A 12,722-nucleotide genomic window follows, 5' to 3' on the forward strand; every position below is an offset into this window, starting at 1 on the left:
CCACATCTTTGCCAACATTTAGTATTGTGTATCTTTTTGATTCTAGATAATTTAGTGGGTATGTAGTAGTAACTTTGTGATTTTGATTTGTATTTCTTCAATGACCAAAGATGCTGAGCATCTTCTTTTTTGCTTACTAGCCATTCATTTATGTTCTTTGGTGAAATATGTCTTTAAATATTTTGCCCATTTCCCCCCAAGCTTTACTGAGATATAATTGACATATAATATTGTGTAAGCTTAAGTTGTACAATGTGATGATTTGATGTGCACATATGTTGCAAAATGATTACCACAATAAAGTTAGTTAGCACAAAAAAAAAAAAAAATGGCACATACATAATGGAATTTATCCAGCTATTAAAACTTACAATGTAATGTATATTTATGAACAAACAAAAATGTCTATGATCCAAAGTAAAGTAGAAAAAATAACACTGTAAAGCAGTATGTACATTAGGAGTACATTTTTATGTTTTTAAAGACTGTGTTATTAGGCACATAAAAATGCCTAGATGGACACACAATAATAAAAGCAATTATTTCTGGATAGTAGGGTTATAGAGAGAATTTTTTTCATGTTTATAGTCTTCTGAATTTTCTAACTTTTTTTTTAACCTGTATATATACTACTTATAAAATAAGAAAAAAAATATAACCATTTCCATTTAAAATAAATCATTTTGAAGAATTGGTTAAATTACACAAACAATAAATAATGGAAAAAAAGAGAGAGATTTCCATTATGAAAAAGTCAAAGGCAAGGGGAGGTGCTTATACATGAGCACAGCATGTACAGCTTAGCTCAAAGAAAAATGCATTTCAAGCCAATTAGAAAGAAGTGTCTATTTGACATTTCGACCTATGATGGAACAGTACTTTAAATTGTTTTTAATGCTGAATTCTAACAGGCATTGAAATCATTTTTCAGCAGTTGCTATTAATTTCTAACACATGTAGACATACAGTTTCTTAAGTTTTCAGCAGAAAGTATGCTACTATAAAAATTCTACTTGAGGAAATAACTTCAAATTAGCTTTATCATCACAGATCATGTGAATATTATAACACCATAAGCTTGAATCAAGAGAATTACTGTTTTCTAAATTAAATAATTTCACATTTGACCCATCTGATCAAATGTGCTAGGATTATGGTAAAGCCTGAGGAATCCTTCTGACTAAGCTTTCTGCTGACTTGGGACCCTTCTAGGTGGGTCTGAGGATAGGATGCAAAGGAGGAATGCTACTTTGACAAAAAGTCCTATGCAACTCAATAGTACAGTTTCTTTCCCAACTGACTTGTTATTTTTCTCCAACCTATTCTTTTTCTCTCCATTTCAGTTGGTTTTAGAGGAGAGTAAAATGTGAATAAGAAAGAGCAAAAATCTCTTTCCCACCTCCGCCCAACCTCGATCGGGGCCCAATGCCAGAAAGACTCCATATCTGCTTCCTACTTGGCTTGAGCCCTGCCTTGTCCTGGATCCCATCCTCAGCCTTACTTAGTCTGGCTTTTACAGCAGCCACTGCTGCTCTATTCCCTCCATCCAGGCCCCTCCTCCTCTACTACGGGCCACTACCAGGAACATGTACTGTCTGCCACACCCACAGTCTTCTAGATTTTCCCTTCCAGCCCCAAGTGAACTGCACAAAAAGAGGAGCTTCACAAAGCTAGTAAATCTTGTTTTGTTATTATGAACTCTATTGAATGTCTGCATTTTTTAAAGGCAATTTTTTAGAGCAATCTTAGGTTCATAGCAAAATTGAAAAGGTACAGAAACTTCCCATATACCCCCTGCCCCACACATGCATAGCCCGACACATTATCAACATGACTCACCAGAGTGGTAGCTTTGTTACAATTGATGAACCTCCATTGATACTTCACAGTCACCCAAAGTCCACAGTTTACATTAAGGTTCACTCTTGGTGTTGTACATTATATGCGTATGGACAAATCCTTACATGTCTATGTATACATGTATAATAATGTGTATCCATCATTATAGTAACATACAGATTATTTCCCCTACCCTTAAAATCCTCTGTGCTCCTATTCATCCTTTTCCCATTCCCCCCAATCCCCTGGCAACCAATGATCTTTTTATAATCTCCATAGTTTTGCCTTTTCCAGAATGTCATATAGTAGGAACCATACAGTATGTAACCTTTTCAGATTGGCTTCCTTCTCTTAACTATATGCATTTAAGATTCTTCCATGTCTTAGAAAATTAATAAGGAAACACAAGCTTTAAATGACACAATAGACCAGATAGATTTAATTGGTATTTATAGGACATTCCATCCGAAAACAGCAGATTACACTTTCTTCTCCGTACTATGCCATCTGTATCTCCTCATCCCTTAAGGCAATGTGTGTTCTACTGTCCATCTCTTTGGAGTTATGATTTTTCATCGTGGTAAAATGTACATAAACCTACCATTTTAATCATTTATGGTCATATAGTTCAGGGACATCAAGTACATTTACATTGTTGTGCAACCATCACCACCATTCATCTCCAGAACTTTTTTCAGCTTCTCCAGGCAAAGAAGAATGCACATCCACAGTCAGCGTTCAGACGTCAGACATGAAGCCCCCAGCACTGCCCAGACCTCGCCTGCTGTCGGTCCTTCTCTTTCTGGGCACCTTGAAGTCCAGGCCCTTCCATTTGCATCTACACTGTCCAAGGTCATCATCTGTGTGCTTCCTGGCCAGCAAGGGCAAAAGGGACTGGCAGCACCAGTTTCCCAGTTGCCAGGTGGACTGAAAACTTTCTGCAGTTGCTTGGGCGAGCAAACCACATTCTCCATGCCTTCAAGGTTGGCATCGGCCTTTCCTGGGCACCCGTGGGAACTGAGAACATTCTAGAGGCTCGGGGGGGGATAAGATGACCTCTGTGCCCCTCTGTTTCCAGCAATGGTGGTTCCTGGGTTCCTGATCTGAGAAAAAAATTCTGAAGATGCTGGGAGCAGGGATGCCATCTCCAGCCTCTCAAGGAGGGCAAGAGTGGTTCCTGGGCCCACAGAGTAACCTTGACAATGTGGCTATGGTGGGCAAGCATACCCTCCCTGACTTCCTGGGAGACAGAGCTGTTTCTGGGCCCTCAAGAGGACTCGTCAGTTGTCCTATAGGCTCAGGTGGCCCATGGACATGCTCTTCGAAGCTCCCCTTCCAGCCTGGGCTGCTCACCGTTCCCTGAGGGGAACGTGCAGGATTTCATGAGCCTCGTCCAGCCAACAGGTGCAGGCAGTAAAGCTGCAGTCGAAGGGCTGCTGTGTGTGTGTCTGTGGGGAGAACGCTCAGGAATCATCTTCAGCAAATCCAAAACACTTTTGAATAGAGCAGTATGCAAAAGATAATCTATAATAAGTAGTGTAATAATAAAAATAATGATTAAAAAAAAGATTCTTCCATGTCTTTTCATGACTTGATAGCTCATTTCTTTTTAGTGCTGAATAATATTATATTGTCTCAATGTACCATAGTTTATTTATCCATTCACCTACTGAAGGACATCTTGCTTACTTCCAAGTTTTGGCAATTATGAATAAAACTGCTATAAACATCTGTGAGCAGGTTTTTCTGTAGAGGTAAGTTTTCAACCTCTTTGGGTAAATACCTAGGAGCAGGATTGCCAAATCATATGGTAAGAGTATGTTTAGTCTTGTAAGAAACTGCCAAACTGCCTTCTGAAGTGGCTATAGCATTTTGCATTCCCACCAAAAATGAAAGTTCCTGCTGCTCCACATTTGGTGGTGTTAGTGTTCCAGATTTTGTCCATTCTAACAGGTGTATAGCGGTATATTGTTTTAATTTGCATTTCCCTGATGACATGATGTGGAGCATCTTTCCATATCCTTATTTGCCATCTGTATATCTTCTTTGGTGAGGTGTTTTTTAAGGTCTTTGACCTTTTTTAAAATCAGGTTTTTTGTTTTCTTACTGTTGAGTTTTAGACTTCTTTGATTATTTTGGATAACAGTCCTTTATCAGATATGTCTTTTGCAAATATTTTCTCCTAGTCTGTGACTTGTCTTCTCACTCTACTGACATTGTCTTCTGTAGAGCAGAAGTTTTAAATTTCAATGAAGTCCAAATTCTCCATTATTTCTTTAATGGATCATGACTCTGGTGTTGTATCTAAAAAGTCATCACCATACCCAAGATCATCTAGGTTTTTTTCCTATGTAATCTTTTAAGAGTTTTATATTTTTGTATTCTACATTTAAGTCTGTGATTATTTTGAGTTAATTTTGTGAAGGGTGTAAGGCTTGTGCCTAAATTCATTTTTTTGCATGTAGATGTCCAGTTGTTCCAGCATCATTTGTTTAAAAAGACTGTCTTTGCTCCATTATATTGTCTGTTCTTTTTGTCAAAGATTAGTTGATTATACATATGTGGGTCTATTTCTGGGCTCTCTATTCTGTTTCATTCATCTATTTGTCTATTCTTTCCACAATACCACACTTTCATGATTATAAACGTTTTACAGTAGGTCTTGAAGTCAGGTCGTGTCAGTCCTCCAACTTTGTTCTTCTCCTTCTATACTGTGCTGCTTATTCTGAGTTTTTTGCCTCTTCATATAAACTTTAGAATCACTTTGTCAATATCCACAAAATAACTTGCAGGGATTTTGATTGAGATTACATGGACTCTATAAATCAAATTGGGAAGAACTGACATATTGACACTATTGAGTCTTCCTATCCATGAACATGGAATATTTCTCCAGTTATTTAGTTGTTCTTTGATTTCTTTCATCAAAGTTTTGTAGATTTCCTCAAGTAGATCTTGTGTATATTTTATTAAATTTATACTCAAGTATTTCATTTGTTGATGCTAATGTAAATGGCACTGTGTTTTATATTTCAAATTCCACTTGTTCTATATAGGTATATAGGAAAGCAGCTGACTTTTGTATACTAACCTTATATCCTACAACCTTGCTATAATCACTTATTAGTTCCAGGAGGGTTTTTTTTTTTTCAGTAAATTCTTTCATATTTTCTACATAGATGAATATGTCACCTGCTAAAAGACAGTTTTATTTCTTCCTTTCCAAACTGTATACCTTTTATTTCTTCTTCTTGTCTTATTGAATTAGCTACGACTTCCAGTATGATGTTGAAAGGGAGTGACAAGAGGGGACGTCCTTGCCTTTTTCCTGATCTTAGTGGAAAAGCTTTGAGTTTCTCACCATTAAGTATGATGTAAGTTTTTGGTACACAGTCTTTATAAAGTTGTGTAATTCCTCTCTAATCCTCTCTAATCCAAGTTAACTGAGAGTTTTAATCATGAATGAGTATTGGATAATGTCAAATACTTTTTCTGGCCTCTAGTAATATGATCATGTGATTTTTCTTTTTCAGCCTGTTGATGTGATGCATTATATTAACTGATTTTCTTAAAAAAAAATTTTTTTATTAATAGCTACTTTTATTTATTTATTTATTTGTTTGTTTGTTTGTTTGTTTGTTTATTTTTGGCCGTGTTGGGTCTTTGTTTCGTGCGAGGGCTTTCTCTAGTTGCGGCAAGCGGGGGCCACTCTTCATCGCAGTGCGCGGGCCTTTCACTATCGCGGCCCCTCCCGTTGCGGGGCACAGGCTCCAGACGCGCAGGCTCAGTAGTTGTGGCTCACGGGCCCAGTCGCCCCGTGGCATGTGGGATCCTCCCGGACCAGGGCTCGAACCCGTGTCCCCTGCACTAGCAGGCAGATTCTCAACCACTGCGCCACCAGGGAAGCCCTATATTAACTGATTTTCAAATGCAGAATCAACCTTGCATACCTGGGATAAATCCCACTTGGTTGTGGTGTATAACTCTTTTTATACATTGTTGGATTTGATTTGCTAATATTTTGTTGAGGATTTTCATGCCTACATTCATGAGAGATGTTGGTTTGTAGTTTTCTTTTAATGTCTTTGCCTGGTTTTAGTATTAGAGTAATGCTGGCCTCAAAGAATGAGTTAGCTTCTATTATCTGAAAGAGACTGCAGAGAATGGTATAACTTCTTCCTTAAATGTTTGGTAGAATTCACCAGCAGACCCACCTGGGCCTGGTGCTTTATGTTTTAGAAAGTTATTAATTACTGATTCAAAAATTTGTTAATAATAATATAGGCCTTTTCAGATTTTCTATTTCTTCTTGTGTGAGTTTTGGCAAATTGCTTTTCAAGTAATTAGTCCTTTTCATCTAGAATATCAAATTTGTAGGCATAGAGTTATTCACAATATTCCTTAATTATCTTTTTAATGCCATGGGATCTGCAGTGATCCTTTTTCATTTCTGAAAAGGGGATCCTTTTTCATTTCTGATATTAATAATTTGTGTCCTCTCTTTTTTTCTTAGTTAGCCCGGCTTGAGGCTTATCAGTTTTAGTGATCTTTTCAAAGAACTTTGTGGTTTCACTTATTTTCTCTATCGATTTCCTTGATCAATTCTGCTGATTTATGGGACTTCCCTAGTGGCACAGTGGTTGAGAATCCACCTCCCAATGCAGGGGATGTGGGTCCAATCCCTGGTCAGGGAACTAGATCCCACATGCATGCCGCAACTAAGAGTTCGCATGCCATCACTAAGGATCCTGCGAGAAGCAACTAAGGAGCACACATGCCGCAACTAAAGGAGCCCACGAGCCACAACTAAGGAGCCCACAAGCTGCAACTAAGACCCAGCACAACCAAAATAAATAAATAAACATTTTTTAAAAAGTACATGGCTTATACTCTCCATACACTTGAAAAAAAAATTCCATTGATTTATGCTCTAATTCTTATTACTGCTTTTCTTCTGCTTGCTTTGGATATAATTTGCTCTTCTTTTTCTACTTTCTCAAGGTGGAAGCTTCAATGATTGATTTAGATCTTTCTTCTTTTCTAATACATGCATTCAATGCTATAAATTTCCCACTAAGCACTGCTTTCATTGCATTGCACAAATTTTTATAATTTGTATTGTCATTTTCATTTAGTTTAAAATATTTTAAAATTTCCCATGAGGTATCTTTTTTGATCCATATGTTATTTAGAAATATATTGTTTAATATCCATATATTTGGGGATTTTCAGTTCTCTCTCTGTTCTTAATTTCCAGTTTAATATCACTATGGTCTGAGAGCAGACATTGTATTATTTCTATGCTTTTACATTTATTAAAGTGTGTTTTATGGCCCAGAATGTGGCTATCTTGGTGAATGTTTCATGTGAGCTTGAGAAGAATGTGTATTCTGCTGTTGTTGAATAAGTAGTCTATAGATACCAATTATATACAACTGATTAATGGTATTGTTAAGTTCAACTAGGGCCTTACTGATTTTCTGTCTGCTAGATGTATCCATTTCCAACAGGAGGTGATAGTGGATTCATCTGCTTCTCCTTGTAATTCTATTACTTTTTGCCACATGTAGTTTCACACTCTGTCATCAGGCACATATACATTAAGGATTATTATGTCTTCTTGGAGAACTGACCTCTGTATCATTATGTAATGCCTCTCTTTATCCCTGATAATTTTCCTTGCTTTGAAGTCTGCTCTGTCTGAAATTATTATAGCTATTGTTGCTTTCTTTCAGTGTTAGTATGCTATAGTTTTCTCTATCCATTTACTTTTGTTCTTTTTTTACATTTTTTAATTGAAGTGTAGTTGATGTGTAATATTATATGTTACAGGTGTACTATACAGTATTTCACAATTTTTAAAGGTTATACTCCATTTATAGTTATTATAAAATATTGGCTATATTCCCTGTGTTGTACAATATATACTTGTAGCTTATTTTATACATAATGGTTTATACCTCTTAATCCCCTATTCCTATATTGCCCCTCCCCCTTTCCCTCTCCCCACTGGTAACCACTAGCTTGGTCTCTATATCTGTGAGTCTGTTTCTTTTTTCTTATATTGACTAGTTTGTTGTATTTTTTAGATTCCACACATAAGTGATATCATACAGTATTTGTCTTTCTCTGTCTGACTAACTTCACTTAGGATAATACCCTCCAAGTCCATCCATGTTGTTGCAAGTGGCAATTTTCATTCTTTTTTATGGCTGAGTAGTATTCCATTGTGTATATATACCACATTTTCTTTATTCATTCATCTGTTGATGGATGCTTGAATTGCTTCCATATTTTGGCAACTGTAAGCAATGCTGCTATGAACATCGGGGTGCATGTATCTTTTCAAAATAGTGATTTTGGTTTTTTCGGATATATACCCAGGAGTGGAATTGCTGGGTCATAAGGTGGTTCTATTTTTAGTTTTTTGAGAAACCTCCCTACTGTTTTCCACAGTGGCTGCACCAATTTACATTCCCACTAACAGTGTAGGAGGGTTCCCTTTTCTCCACCTCGCTAACGTTTGTTAATTGTGTTCTTTTCGATGATAGCCATTCTGACAGGTATGAGATAATATCTCATGGTTTTGATTTGCATTTTCCTGATGATTAGCAATGTTGAGCATCTTTTCACGTTCATGTTGACCATCTGCATGTCCTCTTTAGAGAAATGTCTATTCAGGTCTTTTGCACATTTTTTAATTGGGTTGCTTGGGTTTTTTTGATGTGGAGTTGTATAGGCTGTTTATATATTTTGGATATTAACCCCTTATCAGTCATATCATTTGCAAATATTTTCTCCCATTCAGTAGGCTATCTTTTCATTTTGTTGATGGTTTTCCTTGCTGTGCAAAAGCTTTTAAGTTTAATTAGGTCCCATTTGTTTATTTTTCTTTTATTTCCTTTGCTTTAGGAGACTGCTCCAAAAAAATATTGCTACAATTTATGTCAAAGAGTGTTCTTCCTATGTTTTCTTCTAGGAGTTTTATGGCTTCAGGTCTTATATTTAGGTCTATGAGTTTATTTTTGTATATGGTGTTGGAATGTTCTGATTTCATTCTTTTACATGTAGCTGTCCAGTATTCCCAGCACCACTTATTGAAGAGGCTGTCTTTTCTACATTGTATATTCTTGCCTCCTTTGTCATAGATTAACTGACCATAAAAACATGAGTTTCTTTCTGGGCTCTCTATTCTGTTCTAATCTATCCATTTACTTTTAATCTATATGTGTCTTTATACTTAAAGTAGGTTTCTTAGTGACAACATATAGTCGGTTCTTGTTTTTTGATCCACTTTAACAATATCTGTCTTTTAATTGGTTCATTTAGACCACTGATGGCCAAAGTGATTATTGATAGTTGGATTAATATCTACCATATCTATTTGTTGCACTTGTTCTTTGTTCCTATTTTATCTTCCACCCTTTTTCTGTTTTTTTGTAGTTTTAACCACGTTTTATATGATTCCATTTTCTCTTCTTTATTAGCATATCAGTTATACTTCCCTTTATTTTTTACTTTTTTAGTGATTGCCCCAGAGTTTGCAATATACATTTACAACTAATCCAAGTCCACTTTCAAATAACACTATATCACTTCTCAAGCAGTGTAAGTACCTTATAATAACAAAATAATCCTCATTCCTCCCTTTCATCTCTTTTATTATTGCTGTCATTCATTTCACTTATATATAAGCATATACATGATATATTCATGAGCATACATAATCAAATACATTGTTGCTCTTATCATTGTTAATTTTTTTTCTGAATAGGCTCCTTTAATAATTAGTCAAAGAGGAAAAACAAACTGCCCAACATTTGTCTTCCATTGTCTTCCTTTTTTTTAAAATTGGAGTATAATTGCTTTACAATGTTGTGTTAGTTTCTGCTGTACAACGAAGTGAATCAGCTATGTGTATACATATATCCCCTCCCTCTTGGACCTCCCTCCCATCTCCCCCCATGCCGCCCATCTAGGTCATCACAGAGCAGTGAGCTGAGCTCCCTGTACTATACTGCAGGTTCCCACTAGCTATCTGTTTTACATATGGTAGTGTATTTATGTCAAACCTAATCTCCCAATTCATCCTACCCTCCCCTTCCCCCCCTGTGTCCACACATCCATTTTCTACATCTGTGTCTCTATTTCTGCCCTGGTGGCCTTATTATTTTGAATAAACTGTTAAAAAATAAGTTTTTATTTCATCTTCATTTATTCTGTCTTTGATGTCCTTCTTTTCTTTATGTAGATCCAAGTTTCTGACCTATATTATTTCCCTTCTCTCTAAAGAACTTCTTCTAACATTTCTTGCAAGACAGGTCTAATGGCAACAAATTCCCTCAATTTTTGTTTGTCTGAGAAGGTCTTTACTTTGCTTTCATTTCTGAAGGATAATTTTGCAGGATACAGAATTCTAGGTTGATTTTTTTTCTCTCAACACTTCAAATTTTCACTTCTCTCTCTTCTTGCTTGCATGGTTTCGGAGAAGTCAGATGTAATTCTTATCTTTGTTCCTCTATAGGTGAGGTAATTTTGTACTTTGGCTTCTGTCAGAATTTATTCTTTATCTCTGATTTTCTTTAGTTTGAATATAATATGCCTTGGTGTAGCTTTTTTGATATTTATCCTGCTTGATGTTCTCTGAGCTTCCTGACTTTGTAGTTTGATATCTGACATTAATTTGGAGAAATTTTCAGTCATTATTGTTTCAAATATTTCTTCTGTTCCTTTCTTTCTTCTCCTTTTGGTACTCCCATTATACGTATGCTATGCCTTTGTATTTGTCCACAGGTTTTGGATATTCTGGATTTTTCAGTCTTTGTTCTCTCTGCTTTTCAGTTTTAGAAGTTTGTATGGATATCTGCTAGCTCACAAATTCTTTCCTCAGCTATGTCCAGTCTATTAACAAGCCTATCAAAGGAATTCTTCATTTCTGTTTCAGTGTTTTTGATCTCTAGCATTTTTTTTTTTTTTTAGTTCTTTCTTAGAATTTCCATCTCTTTGCTTACATTGCCTATTTGATCTTGCTTGAAGTCTACTTCACCCATCAGAGCCCTTAGCACGTTCATCACAGTTGTTTTAAATTCCTTTTCTGATAATTCCAACATCCCTGCCATGTCTGGTTCTGATGCTTATGCTGTCTCTTCAAATTGTGGTTTTGCCTTTCAGTGTGCCTTGTAATTTTTTTTCTTACAGCTACACATGATGTACTGAGTAAGAAAAACTGTAAATAGGTCTTTGGTAATTTGGTGGTAAGGTGCGGGGGGAAGGGAAGCATTCTATTTTCATATATTAGGTCTTTCTTTCAGTGAGCCTATGCATCTGGACTATGAGCTTCGTAAGTGTTTTTCAGTTTTTTCTTCCCCCTTAGGTGGGGCAGGATGGCAAAAGGGGACTGAAGTTGGGTATTTCCTTCCCCTCTCAGTTAGGCTCTGATAATACCCCAGCAGGTTAGGCTCTCTTCACTAGTTTCTCCTGACAGCCGGCCTTGTTAAGAAGAACAGAGTGCTCTAGCATATTTCAAAGTGGTTCCTTTTTCCCTCCTCCTGCCAGAAGCATGGGGGGATTTTTCTCCAATATTTACTGTGAGAACCTGGTTGAGTTCCTGGAGGTAAATCACAAAATTGTGGGAGCCCCCATGACTGGGTCCTCCTGGAGTTTTTCATTCTCAGAGTCTTCCACACTGAATCTCCAGCAACCTGTCAATTACAGTTCAGGTTTTCCTACCTAGGAATGGTTCTCAGGGCAGTTTCTACTCATGAATCTCTGTTCTGGGTAGCTATTACTCCCTGTATTTGCCTGTCTGTTTTTAAAATCTTCAGTTAATAGTAACTTCCAAGCACGTCATATGTGGAACTGGAAACCACTATTGAACATTTTAAAAATATTACTTTTTATCCTCTTCACCAAGATGCTTACATAGAGTCCAAAGTAAAGGCTCCAACAGCTAGCCATGGAAAGGGTGTGCCTGGAGAAGGCCAGCTGTCCCCAGAAAAGTCCATACTTGCTAACATAAAGTGGAATTATCCTCACCACTCAGAAACTCAACGCTGCCAGAATTCCAGAGTTGACTTCACAGATGGTTACTGATTCATTCTTTAAAACTTCTGAGAAAGAAAGAGACTATCTAGAATGTCAACTATCATGCTTTAACTCTCAAAGGAAATCTTTATCCCTTACATCACAATTAGTTAGGAAGGAGTGGAGGGGCCCAGTGTTCATCACTGTAGACCTCAGAACTCCCCACAATCAGCTGAACAATTTTTAGACCTAATGTGATTATGACCTCCAAAGCAGGAGAGCCAGTGAGCCTGCTTCTAAAGAATTACCAAAGGTATCTATAGGGAGATACCTGTCTTATAGCTTCTCTTTTGCTCATACAAAGCATTTCATAGAAAACAAGTCTGCAGTTGTCCCCAGGTAAAGTGACAATACACAAAGTTGCTCTGTCTAGGAGGAGAGCAGAGGATCTTTCCTCCATCCATGTAAGAGCCAAAGGTATCCATATACAGTCTTAAAAAATTAGAGGGGAACTGGGATCATAATTGGCACTTATATTGAGGATTACAGACCTTTGATAACATATATCCTATTCATAAGATGCTATATCATTAAGAGTAACCATATCCTTTAAATGCATGTTTGAAAGTCAAGCCCTATCTAACTTTCTATTCAGAAATCTGAGACCTTAAAAAAGGTTTCTTTTCCCGTTCATTTCAAGAATACCTTGGATTTTTTTCTCCTACAGAAATTTTAAGTTATATTGACATGGGAAAGAGTATAGCAAAAATTAGATGAGCATATGTATGTATCTATTCAAAACAAAAGTTATAAGCAAAAAACAACTACCCTCAATATGTCTGATGCTCTTGGTTATTTTC

General features: G+C 36.6%; 1 protein-coding gene across 4 annotated transcripts in view; it reads right to left on the bottom strand.

Annotated features, from left to right (window-relative positions):
* The window catches only part of CFAP91 (cilia and flagella associated protein 91), a 137,546-nt gene that overhangs the window by 107,749 nt on the left and 17,075 nt on the right, over window positions 1-12,722 (bottom strand). The gene's annotated exons all lie outside the window — the stretch shown is intronic.

Source organism: Eschrichtius robustus, chromosome 6 (genome assembly GCF_028021215.1).
Source record: "Eschrichtius robustus isolate mEscRob2 chromosome 6, mEscRob2.pri, whole genome shotgun sequence".
Taxonomy (NCBI): domain Eukaryota; kingdom Metazoa; phylum Chordata; class Mammalia; order Artiodactyla; family Eschrichtiidae; genus Eschrichtius; species Eschrichtius robustus.